General features: G+C 43.3%; 1 protein-coding gene across 4 annotated transcripts in view; it reads left to right on the top strand.

Moving 5' to 3' along the window:
- thrb (thyroid hormone receptor beta) overlaps window positions 1-16992 on the top strand; it is a 206426-nt gene that overhangs the window by 12093 nt on the left and 177341 nt on the right. For all 4 annotated transcript variants that reach the window (XM_072283152.1, XM_072283155.1, XM_072283154.1 and 1 more), the window contains exon 2: window positions 11056-11163. The gene's annotated coding sequence lies outside the window, so the exon portion shown is untranslated. The remainder of the gene's footprint in view (window positions 1-11055; window positions 11164-16992) is intronic.

Below are 16992 nucleotides of genomic sequence, written 5' to 3'. Positions count from 1 at the left end.
AAAAAGGCAGAGCCCTGGGGAGCATTGTAGAACAGAAAGACCTATCAGGATAGAGTCATAGAGTACTAGAGCATGGAAACAGGACCTTCGATCTATCTAGTCCATGATGAAACAAGTGTAAAAGTAAGCAGTTCTCTGGAGGTGTTGGCACAGGTAGACAGAATGGTGATGGTGATGTTTAGTGTACTGGCCTTTCACTATGGTGTAACGGTGAAGCCTAAGAGGATAGATGCTTATCTAAAGGCTATGATCATGCTAGTTATTACTTGGTACTTGCAAGCAATACTTTTTTTGCAATGCTTTCATTTGATGTTGGTCAAAAGTATTCGATTAATTGCAAGTTTCCTGCCCCTTTAGTTCAGACCAGTTTATTCTCAAATATTTGCTCTAGATAAGTATGTTTGAAATAATCAGAGTATGATGTCTAGAACTGAACATAATTATAAGTTGGTTGCCCCGCAAAGGAGCTTTAAAGGTCTCTCTTTTTCCATGGTCCAATTGAAAGCATTTGGAACCTAAATAGTAAAAGAGAAAATGTTGGAAACAAGCCACAGCTCAAAGTAAATTTATTATCAAAGTACAGATGTCACCATATACCACCCTGAGATTCATTACCTTGCAGGCATTTACAATAGAACAAAGGAATACAATAGAATCAATGAAAAGCTAGACACAAAGAAAGACAAATAACCAATGTGCAAAAGACAACAAATTGTGCAAATACAAAAAGGAAAACAAAATAATAATAAGTAAATTAATTAATAATATTGAGAACATGAGTGGTAGAGTTCTTGAAAATGAGTCCATAGGTTGAGGAATTGGTTCAGAGTTGTGCTGAGTGAAGTTAACCACACTGGTTCAGGAGCCTGACGGTCGAGGAGTAATACTGTACCTGAACTTGGTGGTAAGGGACCTAAGGCTTCGGTACCTCCTGCCCAACGGTGGTGAAAAGAGAGCATGGTCTGGTTGGTGGGGCTCCTTGATGATCGAAGCTGCTATCCCTCGACAATGCTCCTTGTAGATGTTCTCATTGGTGGGGGGGGCGGGGAGGGCTTTACCTGTGATGGACTGGGCTGTAGGTTTTTCTGTTCAAGTGTTTCCACACCAGGCCATGATGTAGTCAGCATACTCTCCACCTAGAGTATTCTGTCAAAGTTTTAGATAACGTGCCGAATCTTCACTAACTTCTGAGAAAGTAGAAGCATGTAGAAAGGCCTAAGAAAGTATCTCAGGTGATGGCCATCCTCAGTCTCATTCTCCCACTTACTTTCCTGTGACCTATTCTCTCAGGTCTTCCCACCCGCCCATCTGCACTGGGGCGAACTGGCGCTCTCCACTCTAAACGACCTGGAGCATCCATGTGGTTGTAGGAGATTGTGCACATGGAAATCCAGGATCAAAATGTGGATCACTGATGCTGAGGGGTGGCAACACAGCCTGTTGTACCATCCCCTTGTGTGAGAGAATTGGATACATGTTTATCCTGTCCAGAGTATGAATTTCAATACAGCTGATGAACTAGAGTCAAGGTCGTAAGTTGACATAGAACATTACAGCAGAGCACAGGCCCCTCAGCCCATGATGCTGTGCTGACCTTTTAACTCACTCCAAGATCAATCTAACCCTTCCTTCCTCCCTAGCCCTCCATTTGTCATCTTTTCTGTATGAGAGGTTTGTTTCTGCTTTAGAAACATAGAAACATAGAAAATAGGTGCAGGAGTAGGCTATTCGGCCCTTTGAGCCTGCACCGCCATTCAGTACGATGATGGCTGATCATCCAACTCAGAACCCTGTACCTGCCTTCTCTCCATACCCCCGATCCCTTTAGCCACAAGGGCCGTAACTAACTCCCTCTTAAACATAGCCAATGAACTGGTCTCAACTGTTTCCTGTGGCAGAGGACCTTAACTATGTACAATTTCCCTTGCGCCAGGCATAGCTCTGAGGAGACACGAGATTGACAGTGCTGGTATAATTCAGTTAGATTTTAGATTACAGTTGTAATAGGGTTCTCTTTTGCACCCTGTGACTACTTTGAGGTACACCTGTACACCTACTCGTTAATGCAAATTTCTAATCCACCAATCATCTGGCAGCAGCTCAATGCATAAAAGCATGCAGACATGGTCAAGAGGTCAAACCAAACATCAGGGATGGGAAGAAATGTGACCTAAGTGATTTTGGCCATGGATTGATTGTTGATGCCACATGGGGTGGTTTGAGTATCTCAGAATCTGCTGATCTCTTGGGATTTTCAGTCTTTTGAGTTTAAAGAGAATGGCGTGAAAAGCAAAAAAAAATCTAGTGAGTGGCAGTTCTGTGGGTGAAAACACCTTGTTAATGAGGGAGGTTGAGGAGAATGGCCAGACTGGTTCAAGCTGACAGGAAGGTGCCAGTAACTCAAATAACCACGTATTACAACAGTGGTGTGCAGAAGGGCATCTCTGAATGCACAGCATGCTGAATCTTGAAGTGGATGGGATACAGCAGTAGAAGACAATGGCAACTTTATTAGATATCTTTTAGAGCATAGAATAGTACAACACAGTACAGGCCCTTCGGCCCACAATGTTGTGCCGACCCTCAAACCCTGCCTCCCATATAAGCCCCCACCATAAGTTCCTCCATATACCTGTCTAGTGGTCTCTTAAACTTCACTAGTGTATCTGCCTCCACCACTGACTCAGGCAGTGCATTCCACGCACCAACCACTCTCTGAGTAAAAAACCTTCCTCTAATATCCCCCTTGAACTTCCTACCCCTTACCTTAAAGCCATGTCCTCTTGTATTGAGCAGTGGTGCCCTGGGGAAGAGGCACTGGCTATCCACTCTATCTATTCCTCTTATTATCTTGTACACCTCTATCATGTCTCCTCTCATCTTCCTCCTTTCCAAAGATTAAAGCCCTAGCTCCCTTAATCTCTGATCATAATGCATACTTTCTAAACCAGGCAGCATCCTGGTAAATCTCCTCTGTACCCTTTCCAATGCTTCCACATCCTTCCTATAGTGAGGTGACCAGAACTGGACACAGTACTCCAAGTGTGGCCTAACCAGAGTTTTATAGAGCTGCATCATTACATCGCGACTCTTAAACTCTATCCCTCGACTTATGAAAGCTAACACCCCATAAGCTTTCTTAACTACCCTATCCATCTGTGAGGCAACTTTCAGGGATCTGTGGACATGTACCCCGAGATCCCTCTGCTCCTCCACACTACCAAGTATCCTGCCATTTACTTTGTACTCTGCCTTTGTACTCTGCCTTGGAACTCCATCTGCCACTTCTCAGCCCTCTCCTGCATCCTATCAATGTCTCTCTGCAATCTTTGACAATCCTCTACACTATCTACAACACCATCAACCTTTGTGTCGTCTGCAAACTTGCCAACCCACCCTTCTACCCCCACATCCAGGTCGTTAATAAAAATCACGAAAAGTAGAAGTCCCAGAACAGATCCTTGTGGGACACCACTAGTCACAATCCTCCAATCTGAACACACTCCCTCCACCACCACCCTCTGCCTTCTGCAGGCAAGCCAATTCTGAATCCACCTGGCCAAACTTCCCTGGATCCCATGCCTTCTAACTTTCTGAATAAGCCTACCATGTGGAACCTTGTCAAATGCCTTACTAAAATCCATATAGATCACATCCACTGCACTACCCTCATCTATACCTAATTTTGTACCTAATGAAGTAGCCACTGAGTGAATATTGTGGTTTAGTGACTCTATAAGATATTCTGTGAGCTGGAAAGGGAATTTGTTTTTATTTTACAATTCGTTGTCACTTCCCAATAGTGAAGTTGAGCTAGTGCTCATTAACTCGTATCCCTTTTGGTCTTTAAATTTAGAAGGTTAAATGCCTCATGTTTTATTGCAAATGTTAACACTCAGTGGTTTTGTAAATGCTTTCAACAGTTTGCCTTACTTGGAGAATTTCATTTGAGCAGTAATTATTGGGGCTGCACACATAATTGGAGTGCCCTTAACTACAGTATTGCATTTAAAACTGGAAAATCAGCAGTCAGTCAGTATAAGTGGAGTTAGAAATAGAATTATTGATTCTGGTTTAACACAGTTTGAACGGGTACAATAAGAAAGCAAGACAGAATATGTAGGGTGCCGGGCTGCATTGCCTGGGGAAGCAAGGAAAATACATTTTGGTCACTTCATTACAGGGAGGATGTGGAAGCTTTAGAGAGGGTGCAGAGATTTACCAGGATCCTGCCTGGAATAGAGAGCAAGTCTTATGAGGATAGGTTGAGCGAGCTAGGAGAATGAGAAGTGACTTGATAGAGGTGTACAAGATGGTAAGAGTGGATAGCCAGAGATTTTTTCCCCCGGGGTGGAAATGGCTAATACGAGGGTGCATAATTTTAAGGTGATTGCCAGAAAGTATGGGAGGAGGATATTATTTACACTGAAAGTGGTGAGTGTGTGGGACATGCATGAAAGAAAAATGGAGGGCTATGTGGGAGGGAAGGGTTAGATTGATCTTAGAGTAGGTTAGAAGGTCGACACAATATCATGCGCAGGAGGTTCTGCACTGCTCTCTTTTAAGATGCAATAACAATGTTTAAGAACCTCTAGAACGGGTACATTAACAGGCAAGAACTGGAGGGATGTTGACTAAGTGCAGATAGATGAGATAGTTTCATTTGGCATCCCAGTCAGCACAGACACAGAGGGCCAAAGGGCCTCTCCTTGAGCTGTACTGTTCTATGTCCTCAGTCTGAAATACAAACAGAAAATGCTGACAACATTCCACATTACAAATTAACAGCACAGTAAGGCCAATGCACCACTGTTCACAGAATTGAACTACTTGCAGTACATAACTTGTCTAAACCACAGTTTGTATTAGTTTAAGTTCAAGTTTATTGTCGTTCAACTGTACACATGGGTACTGCCAAATGAAACAATGTTTCTGTGGACCAAGGTGCACAACACAGTACATATAACTCTCACACAACACAAAAAGTGTTGTTAATAAGTTAACAAATATAATAAAACATAAAATTCATTTACAACACAAGTCAAAAAGTAAACAGTGTAATACTATTGATGCTTCATAAGTGATGAGACCTGGGTGGTGACAGGGAGTACAGAAGTCTCACAGCCTGGGTGAAATGCAGCTGTTTTCCATCCTAACAGTTCTTGACCTGATGCTATGGTGCCTCCTGCCTGCTGGTAGGGGGTCAAAAAGGTTGAGAGACGGATGGGATAGATCATTGACAATGCCAAGGGCCCTGTGTACACAGCTAGCCTGATAGATATCTCTAATAGGTAGAACAGATGATCCTCTTAGCAGTCCTCACAATCCTTTGTTGGGTCTTGCGGTCAGATGCCTCGCAATTCCTGTACCAGACGATGATACAGCTGCAGCTTAATTCACAAATATTTTACAATTTAGTTAGCAATTAATTTGACAGTGGTGGTTCCAGATGACGATGATGGTTTTCATGAAATATTTCATAACATGTCTGCCCCGTGTGCAACATATACGTGAACATACAAATCAAGCATGTATTTTACCTTGTAAAGAATAGTTTTACTTTAAAATGTTCAGTGACTGGGTATCATCATCATCATCATCATCATTATGTACTGTGTTGTATGACGTAGGCGATCATGGTCTTTCCGTGAGCATGATCGTTCTTGGCAATTTTTTTCTGCAGAAGTGGTTTGCTATTGCCTTCTTCTGGGCAGTGACTTTACAGGACGGGTGACTGCAGCCATTATCAATACTCTTCAGAGATTGTCTGCCTGGCGTCAGTGGTCACATAACCAGGACTTGTGATATGCACCAGCTGCTCATACGACCATCCACCACCTGCTCCCATGTCTTTACGTGACCCTGATCAGGGGCTAAGCACATGCTATACCTTGCCCAAGGGTGACCTGCAGGCCAGCAGAGGGAAGGAGCACCTTACACCTCCTTTGGTAGAGACATATTTCCACCTAACCTCCTAAATTTGGTATATGTAATTCATTTATTTAGAGATACAACATGGTAACAGGCCCTTCTGGCCCAATGAGCCTGCAATGCCCAGTTACATCCATGTCACCAATTACCCTACCAACCTGTATGTCTTTGGAATGTGGGGGGAAAGCAGAGCACCGAAAGGAGACCCACATGATCACTGGGAGATTATACAAGCTCCCCACAGAGAGCGGAGGAATTGAACGCAGATCGTTTGCACTGTGATAGTTGTGTCATTTAAGAAGCTCTTTGATTGGTACATGGAGAGGTGGAGTTGGGACAGATATGGGATAAATGCAGGAAATTGGACCAGGTGGGTGGGCACCATGGTCAACAGGGACTGGTTGGGCCAAAGGGCCGGTATCCATGCTCTATTGATCCGTGACTCATATGTCATCCAGTTCCTCTACTGTGGTTGCCTCATTTGCAATTTTTGACCATTAGGCATAGGAACAGAATTAGGCCACTTAGCCCATCGTTTGCTCTACCATTCTATCTTGGCTGATTTATTATCCCTCTCAACCCCATTCTCCTGCCTTATCCCCACAACCTTTGATGCCTTGACTAATCAAGAACCTATCAACCTCCACTTTAAATATACCCAATCATTTGGTCTCCACAGCCGTCTGTGACAATGAATTCCACAGATACATCACCCTCTGGCTAAAGAAATTCTTCCTCCTCTCTGTTCTAAAGGCCGTTCTTCTATTATGAGCCGGTGCTCTCCCCCACTAAAGGAAATATCTTCTCCATGTCCGCTCTATCTACCTTTTCAGTACTTGATAGGTTTCAAAGAGATCCCCCATCATTCTAAACTCCAGTAAGTGCAGGCCCAGAGGCGTCAACTGCCACTGATACCGTAATCCTTTCATTCCTAGGTTCATTCTCATGAACCTGCTGTGGACCCTCTCCAATGCCTGCACATCCTCTTCTTAGATAATGGGCTCCTCACAATGCTCCAAGTGTGATCTGACAAATGCTTTATAAACAGTCCGCATTGCATCCTTGCTTTTATGTTCTAATCCTCTCGAAAGGAATGCTATATCAAAATAAAATCCTCAGATAATATCTTGAAAGGAGCTTTCCACCCTGTCATTCAGGTTCTGATGAAGTCACTGACGTGAAATGTTAACCATTTCTCTGCGGGTGCTGACTGATCCACTGGCATTTTCTGTTTTGTATTTCTGATTTCCAGGATCTGCAGGGTTTTTCTTAATGCTTCTCAGAGAGGGCACCGAATCTCAGTAGAAGTGCAGAAGTAAGTTCTGAAGTGGCAGAAATTGTGGACGAGAGGTTTGCAGTCTCATTCTTCACGTGTTCATGGGGATGGTTTTGGGGACAGAGAGAGGAGTTAGAGGTTGGGTTAGGGGTGTGATCGCATGAATCAAATGTGCTGATCTCCAAGGCATCGTCTATTGGTGGGTCTTCAGGTGCCTGTAGAGGCCGATCTGGATCCACCTATTCTGGTGCCGTGTGGGCAAGAGTGAATGGTGACCGTGGTCAGTGGTTGGGTCATTTGGTTGTACGGTCTCTTCTTTCGCAGCTGCCGCTTGTTCTCTGTGGCAAAGCGGAGATCGTTCTCATCTAGCGCAGCTTCCTCTTGAACAGATTTCCTCCAGGTCTATCCATTGAGTGCAATGTCTTCAAAGTTTTTAGATATAATGTTGAATTTCCTTGAATCATTTCTTCTGCCCACCAAGGGGCTCACTGACCTTCCTTCAACTGGGAGTGAAGGATCTTTTTGAGGCAATATGAGCTAGGCATCTGAATGACATGACCCATTCATCAGAGGGGCTATTGCATTATTGTGGCAGAGATGCTGTTCATGTTGGCCTTCTGGTTTTAGAGGTCAGGGTGGGGTTTAGGGGCAGTGATGTGGGGAAGTTAGAAGTCAGATTAGGATTTAGAAACATTGAAAACCTACAGCACAGTACAGGCCCTTCAGCCCACAATGCTGTGCCGAACTTGTACCTACTTTAGAAATTACCTAGGGTTATCCACAGCCCTCTGTTTTTCTAAGCTCCATGTACCTGTCCAGAAGTCTCTTAAAAGACCCTATTGTATCTGCCTCCACCTGACATCTCCTCTGTACATACTTCCAAGCACCTTAAAATTGCGCCCTCTCGAGTTAGCCATTTCAGCCCTGGGAAAAGCCCCTGACTATCCACATGATCAATGCCTCTCATTATCTTATAAACCTCTATCAGGTCACCTCTCATCCTCCGTCACTCCAAGGAGAAAGGACCGAGTTCACTCATCCTATTCTCATAAGGCATGCTCCCCAATCCAGGCAACATCCTTGTAAATCTCCTCTTCACCCTCTCTGTAGTTTCCACATCCTTCCTGTAGTGAGGTGACTGGAACTGAGCACGGTACTCCAAGTGGGGTCTGACCAGGGTCCTATATAGCTGCAACATCACCTCTTGGCTCCTAAACTCAATCCCACGATTGATGAAGGCCAATGCACCGTATGCCTTCTTAACCACAGAGTCAACCTGCGCAGCTGCTTTGAGTGTCCTGTGGACTCGGACCCCAAGATCCCTCTGATCCTTCACGCTGCCAAGAATCTTACCATTACTACTATATTCTGCCATCATATTGGACCTACCGAAATGAACCACCTCACACTTACCTCAGTTGAACACCATCTGCCACTTCTCAGCCCAGTTTTGCATCCTATTGATGTCCCGCTGTAACCTCTGACACCCCTCCACACTATATGTACAACACCCCCAACCTTTGTGTCATCAGTTAGTTTACTAACCCATCCTTCCACTTCCTCATCCAAGTCATTTATAAAAATCACGAAGAGAAGGGGTCCCAGAACAGATCCCTGAGGCACACCACTGGTGACTGACCTCCATGCAGAATATGATCCGTCTACAACCACTCTTTGCCTTCTGTGGGCAAGCCAGTTCTGGATCCACAAAGCAATGTCCCCTTGGATCCCATGCCTCCTTTTTTTCTCAATAAGCCTTGCATGAGGTACCTTATCAAATGCCTTGTTGAAATCCATACACACTACATCTACTGCTCTACCTTCATCAATGTGTTTAGTCACATCCTCAAAAAATTCAATCAGGCTCGTAAGGCACGACCTGTTATTGACAAAGCCATACTAACTATTCGTAATCATATTATGCCTCTCCAAATGTTCATAAATCCTGACTCTCAGGATCTTTTCCATCAATTTACCAATAACTGAAGTAAGACTCACTGGTTTATAATTTCCTGGGCTATCTGTACTCCCTTTTATTGAATAAAGGAACAACATCTGCAACCCTCCAATCATCCAGTCCTCCAGAAGCTCCCTCGTCCTCATTGATGATGCAAAGATCATCGCCAGAGGCTCAGCAATCTCCTCCCTCGCTTCCCGCAGTAGCCTGGGGTACATCTCATCTGGTCCCGGTGAATTATCCAACTTGATGCTTTCCAAAAGTTCCAGCACATCCTCTTCCTTAATATCTGTATGCTCAAGCTTTTAATGATAGTCATGTGCTCAGGCTTCCACTCCACATTTGAAGCTCCGTGACGTGGACGGGTGACCACGGACATCCGCAGTCCAGGCCTCTGCTCTGAACTCAAAGGCCATGTGAGCAGAAGGCATGAGATCAGGTCATTCAGCATGCTCGGAGCTTATGCGTCCTGTCATTGGCACGTCCAGGGGGTCGATACTGAAGATGGGAGCCTGCTGGACAAAGCCTGAGACTGGACACGGGAGGCATGTCCTGGTGTTGGAGGACTGTGTGTGTGTGAAGGAGGAAAGGAATTTGTTTTGCTGTCACTGTTTTGAGCTAGTTGTGTTTTGTGTTATTCTGCCGAGCGTTGTGGGCATGCTACGTTGGTACTAGTATATGTGCAATACATGTAGGCCGCCCCCAACACATCCTTAGAGAGTTGATTGTTAATGCAAATGACACTTTTTGCTGTGTGTTTCCACGCACACATGATAAATATTTAAATCTGAATCTGAACATTATGCAGGGAGAATTTCTAGGCCAATAAGTTTTTAGTCTTGCTGGAGGCATTTAGTAGCAGTCTTTCAAGAATTACTAGTTTTTGAAGTGTCATCATCGTCGTCATTCTGTGCCATGCCTTCCGTGACCATGATCGCTCTTGGCAAATTTTTCTACAGAAGTAGTTTGCCATTGCCTTCTTCTGGGCAGTGTCTTTACAGGACAGGTGACCCCAGCTATTATCAATACTCTCCAGAGATTGTCTGCCTGGCATCAGTGGTCGCATAACCAGGACTTGTGATGTGCTCCAGCTGCTCATACGACCATCCACCACCTGCTCCCATGGCTTCACGTGACCCTGATCGGCGGGGTGGGGGGGGAGGTGCTAAGCAGGTGCTACACCTTGCCCAAGGGTGACCTGCAGGCCAGCGGAGGGAAGGAGCACCTTACACCTCCTTTGGTGGAGACATATCTCCACCACACCACCCAGACTGGAATATCACTCCTCTCTTTAAGAAGGGAGTGAGACAGAAGAAAGGATATTATAAGCCAGTTAGCCTGATTTCCGTGGTTGGGAGAACATTGGAGTCCATTGTTAAGGATGAGGTTTCAGGGTCCGTGGAGGCACATGATAAAATAGGCTCAAGGCAAATGGCTGTGGGCCTGTACTTGCTGGAATTAAGAAGAATGAGGGGGGATCTCATTGAAACATCGAATATTGAGAGACTTAGAATGCATTTGGAAGGGATATTTCCTATCGAGGGGTGAGTCTTGGACCAGAGATCACAGCCTCAGAATAGAGAGACATCCATTTAGAACAGAGTTGAGGAGGAATTTCTTTATCCAGAAAGTGGTGAATCTGTGGAATTCATTGCAGCAGTCGGCTGTGGAGGCCAAGTCATTGGGTATATATAATGTAGAGGCTGATGCATTCTTGATTAGTGAGGACATCAAAGGTTACAAGGAGAAGACAGGAAAAGGATAATAAATCAGTCATGATGGAATGTTGGTGTATACTCGATGGGCTGAATCACTAAATTCTGCTCTTGTGTCTTATGGTCTAGGGTCTTTTCTGTGCTTTGTCTAACAGACCATTTATCTTTTATTCCAGGGTGGCCCCACACAGTTAGGTGCTAATAACTTGGTAAATGGACTCCCTGTATCCAGACTGACAAGCTGGGATACCATGGTGATTTCTCATTCAATCTCCCAGGCGCAGGTGAGTGAGATTGTTTACTTCGTTTGCTAAGAGGTTATCTGCAATGAACATTGGTTTGTAAGCTTCAGAATATGGTAATTTGCACGTAAAAACGCCATGAGCCAGTCATAAGATGTGCGATACTTACATAAGAGTCCTTCAGTGAAAACGGTGTCGCGAGTAGAGAGGTGGTGACAGGACGCGGGCCTTCATTTGTTGGAGCATATACCTCAATAGGAGATTTGGTGTGTCATCAAGGACTCCAGCAAATGTCTACAGATGTAACGTGGACTGGTGGCATCGCCATCTGGCACTGCACAGGATGGGTAAAAACCGCAGAGAGCTGCAAACTCAGCCTCCTCTATCATGGGCGTAACCCTCCCCAGCATCGAGGACATCTTCAAAATGTGGTGGCTCTCGAAGGCAGCGTCCATCACTAAGGATCCTCACCATAAAGGACATTCCCTCTTCCTATTGCTACCATCACGGAGGAGGAACTTGAAGACACGGGTTGAATATCTTAGGAACAGCCGCGTCTCCTCTGCCATCAGCTTTACGACTGGTTCGTGACCCCTACCTCACTATTTTGCTTTGCTTTTGTACTTTTTAAACATCTCTGATTGTAGTTGTTTATGTTTTGTGCTGTATTGCTGATAGAAAACAACTAATTTCATGACATGTGCCAGTGATAATAAGCCTGATGAGAATCAGGTTTTATTGTGTCGTGAAATTTGGTAACTTAGCAGCAGCAGTTCAATGCAATACATAATATAGAAGAAAAAAAAGTGAAATAATAATAATAATAACTAAATAAGTAAATCGATTATAGTGTACATATATTGAATAAATTAAAAATCTTGCAAAAAACATAAGTGATATATTTTAAATAAGTGAGGTAGTGTCCAAGGGTTCAATGTCCATTTAGGAATTGGATGGCAGAGGGGAAGAAGCTGTTCCTGAATCTGAGTCTGATTCGGATAGAGTACAGTAGTTGGGGCATTACGCTGCAGTTGTATAAGTCATTGGTAAGGCACACAGAGTATTGTGTACCGGTTTGGTCACCCTTTTACATGGTCAAAATGGAAAGAATGCAGAACAGATATTAGCCTGAGTTATGTGGAGAGCTTGGCCAGGCTCAGTCTTTTTTCAATGGACTACAGAAGAAAGAGGAGTGACTTTTTTACAATTATGAGAAGATGAGCGGGAACAGCCATTTCCCCAGGGTGGGTGAGTCCAAAATGAGGGGGCATAGGTTTAGGGTAAGAAGGGAAAGATTTAAAAGGTACCTGAGAGACAATTGTTTCTCACAGATGGTGGTGAGTATACGGAACGAGCTGCCAGAGGGAGTGATTGAGACAGGTACATTAGTATCAGTTAAGATGCACTTGAATAGGTAGATGCAGGGGCCAGGCTGAACTTGTTTCCTTTGTAGTCCAATGTAGGAACTCAGACATGAAACGTTAAACATTTCTCTTTCCAACTCTGATGGCCAACCTGCCAGGGTCATCCAGCATCTTTGCTGTCAGTTGTGGCACCAGTCTTGATCAAGCAAACAAGGGAATGGAATTATTGAGCTTAATAACATCAGCCTTGCAAGCAGACTTGTCCCTGACCGTATGCACTCTTTGTCAAACACAGAAATTGGGTCTAGCTGGATGGGCTCCATGTTTGCCGTGGACTGGTTGGATTGGAAGGTCTGTATCTGCACTGGATTGTTCTGTGCCTCGATGCTACATGTTACAAGGAAGATTTTGTTTTAACTGTGGCCTCCTTTGCTAATATTGAGTTGGCATTAACATTTTGTGGGAGTGTGTTAGATATGAGTTATCATCTCTTCTTAAACGTCACTGACCTTTGATGACCTTGCATGGAATGCTCATAGTAGAAGTAGACACAGATAAGGATTATTCAGCATCAGTTGGAAACCTTTGATCTACAGGCGACTTCTGTGTTATGGCCGCTTGGGTACTGGAAATTCGTCCTTGCAGAACCCTGGAATTGCAACCCAGACCTCTGAAATACTGGATGCATTTGCCCTTAAGAAGGGAATTAGGAAAGCCAGGAGAGGCCATGAAAAGCGCTTGGCAGGTAGGATTAAGGAGAATCTGAGGTGTTCTGTACGTACATCAAGAGCAAGAGGATACCTAGGTAGGACTACTCAAACATAATGGGAGGACATTTACTTGGATGTGGAGGGCACGGGTGAGGTCCTTGATGAATACTTTATATCAATGTTTACCAAGGAAGGACATTGAAGCTTTGGAGAGAATGCAAAAGAGGTTTACCAGGAGCTGTCTGTATTGGAGAGAATGCGCTATAACAATCGGTTGGACAACCTCGGGTTGTTTTCTTTGGCACTGCGAAGGCTGAGGGGAAAACTGATACAGGTTTATAGATAAGAGTAGACAGACAATATCTTTTTCCTAGGGTTGAAATGTCTAATACTGTACCTGAGTTCATGTATTTAAGGTAAGGGGCAAGTATCTTACACAGGAAGTGGTAGGTGCCTGGATTACGCTGCCTGGGATGGTGATAGAGGCTGATTCATCAGGAACTTTTCAGAGACATTTAGGGAGGTGCTTGCATGTGAGGAAAATGGAAGGATATGGATAGACATTGTGTAGGCAGAAGAAATTAGTTTAGTTTGCCATTTGATTGCTAATTTAATTAGTTCAGCACAACATTGGTCAACTGAAATACCTGTTCCTGTACTGAGTGGGGCTGAGGAGGGGAAAAAGGATCAGCCATGATTGAGAGGCAGAGCAGGCTCGATGGGCCAAATGGCCTAATTCTACTCCTATGTCTTATGGTCTAAGTAAACGATGTTAGGAAGTCAAAACAACTGACGGACACAATGGCAAAGCTTTAGTTGACTAGACGGCTTCGGCAGGCTGGTGGTTTATTAACAATGAGCTACCAACTTCCATTCTGTGTTTATTGTTACAACTTGTAGCAGTGTTGTAACTTGAAACACTGCCAAGTAAATAAGTTGAAGCTCTAAAATGTTTCTATGTAAAGGTTGTGGTAAAATTATTTAGAAAATTTATGGATTATATTCATTAACACGTAATCAATTATAGGGTATTTCACAATTAACATAGGTTTCAAGATTAAATTAGTATAATTTCAAAATTATTTAAAAATTGTATAAAAGAAAATTCTAGCTATGCAGCAGCAAAGGCTATGCTCGTGGAAGCATTTTAGTTACTGTGTAGCCGTGCACCATTGAAGCTTAGAGGGAACAGTGCACTACAGCTCACCTCTTCTCCCCCACTTCTCTTCCCAACTCTGCTTTGTTGGCACATGCAGAGAGTTTTGCTTACAGCAATTTTTGTTGGTGTCATTTAATCAAAAGATAACTGGGCTGGTACCTTTGCTGTGCTGTAGTGTAGTTGGTCAAACTCAACCAACTATGTTTTGTTGGTTTGTGAAATGTATCCCTTTTTGTTAACAGGAAAAAAAGTCCATTGTAGCAGCAGTGAGTGGAAACTGTGACGTGGTCAACTCAGTCCTCTTGCATGGTGTCAGGGCCAAAGTCCTCTTCTTTAATCAGTTTGTTACAGATGCTGAAATTATACAATATCCAACCCATCGTTTGCTAACTTTATAACCTTGCAGTTATAGTCACAGTACTCATTATTCAATAACCTAGGCTGAAATGTCTGAGTTTCAAATGGCATTCAGTATCCTATCTCACCATACAATTGCAATTGGTTTATTGTTGTCTCGTGTACCAAGACATAATGAAAAGTTTGTCTTGCATACTGTTCATACAGATCAGATCATTACACAGTGCATTGAGCTAGAACAAGGTAAAACAATAACAGTGCGTAATGAAGTATCACAGTATGTTGTCACTTGTACAAAGGTGCAGAGAAAAACTTGTCCATATGGATCAGGTCATCACACAGTGTATTCAGGTCGAACACGGTAAAACAATAAGAGAATAAAGTGTGTAACAGAGAAAGTGCAGTGCAGATAAACAAAAAGGTGTGAGATCAGCAAATCCAGTGCTTTGGTCTCGTATGTGGGTGGGCAGAAGAGCAGGTCATGTGGTGGTCTCAGTCGTTCTGCTTCCTCTGTTGGATTCCATCCAAAGCCCCAGGAATGTCTGCTCATTTAAAAAAAAATGTTATGCCTATAAGCAACACACACAAAATGCTGGAGGAACTCAGCAGGTCAGGCAGAATCTATGGAAATGATTGATCCCGTCAGGATGATGAAGAGGCTCAGTCCGAAATGTCAACTGTTTATTCTCCTGCATAGATGCTGGCCGACCTGCTGAGTTCCTCCTGCATTTTATGTGTGTTGCTCTGGATTCCCAGCATCTGCAGACTTCTCGTGTTTACTATTTTAAGCTTTATTCAAAGCTGCATTATAGTCCAGTTTAATTTTATTTTAACAAGCTACTAATAGCAATGAGCAATCATTGGTTAAAATGGATTACTGAAATTCAGTTCACAAATAACTATTAAAATGAGCCAGATATTTAATTACTCAGTTTAAATGAATTTAGGAAATAATGCAGCTGTATAATTTGGTTGGTAAATTAACTATTTAACTTGATGACCTTAGTGTGATTCAAAACAACATTGTTGTACAATCAAATTGAGACTCAGACTGAAATACTTTAATTCGTTTTTATATTTGAACTGCATTACAATTGGAATTGGTTTATTATGTACATGTAGCAAGATACAGTGAGAAGTTTGTCTTGCATACCATTCATACAGAGCAGATCGTTACACAGAGCACTGAGGTAGTACAAGGTAAAACAATAGCAGAATGCAGAATTAAGTGTAACTGCTACAGAGAAAGTACAGTGCAGGTAGATAATAAATTGCAAGATCAGCTAATCCATTGATGCTTTGGTCTCAACTGTCGGTTGGCAGAAGATCAAGCAACTGGCTCTTGCCAACACCAAGACAACAAACTTAAAAGGATCCTATCCATCCCTCTCTCTCCTTCTACCCTCTCAACCATCCCATCCAGAAATGTTGTTTTCAATTTCTTTCACACTGAGTTCAGGACTTCGTTTCAAACATGAAGGAAGTTCCAACTGAGGAATATTTTGATTTGTTTTTTTTATTCCTAAGGCTATCTATGAACATCAGGATTAGGGTTAATTTCCTCGGCTGGAGATGGCTAATTTTCAAGATGGTTGGAGGAAAGTATAGGTAGGATGGATATCAAAGGTAAGTTTTTTTTACACAGAGGGTGGTGGGCCAGAGGTGGTGGTAGAAGCAGGTATATTAGGGACATTTAAAAGATTCTTAGATGGACACATGGATGATCAAAAAATGGGGGGGGGGCTATCTGGGAGGGAAGGGTTAGCTTGATCTTACTGTAGGTTAAAAGTTTGGCACAACATTGTGGATTGAAGGGTCTGTGCTGTGCTGTACTGTTCTATGTTCTAGGTTAGGGTCTATCTGCAAAGAAATTGTTACATATAAACCGAAAATCACTGGAGTTTCTGCTCCTGAGGTAGCTTCCAGAAAATACAGAGACACAAGATGCTGAAATCTAGACCTGCAGATCAAACAACATCTGTGGGGAGAAATGGGCAGTTAACAACTCAGGTCAAGGCACCTCATCTGGACTGAAGGAGTAGACGAGCATAAGTGCATCCCCCTTCTACTCGTTCAATGCACATGAGTATTGTGAGCAGTTCTTGGCCCCTTATCTAAAAAGGATATGCTGGCATTGGAGAGTGTTCAGTGGAGGTTAATGAGAAATATCCTGGAGATGAAAAGGTTAATGTATGAGGAGTGTTTAAAGGCTCTGGCTCTATAGATGGAGTGTAGATTCTTATTGAAACCCACTGAATATTGAAAGGGTGCCCATGGGTGG

The sequence above is a fragment of the Mobula birostris genome, chromosome 19 (assembly GCF_030028105.1).
Source record: "Mobula birostris isolate sMobBir1 chromosome 19, sMobBir1.hap1, whole genome shotgun sequence".
In the NCBI taxonomy this organism is placed as follows: domain Eukaryota; kingdom Metazoa; phylum Chordata; class Chondrichthyes; order Myliobatiformes; family Myliobatidae; genus Mobula; species Mobula birostris.
This window is presented reverse-complemented; position numbering and strand designations above follow the sequence as displayed.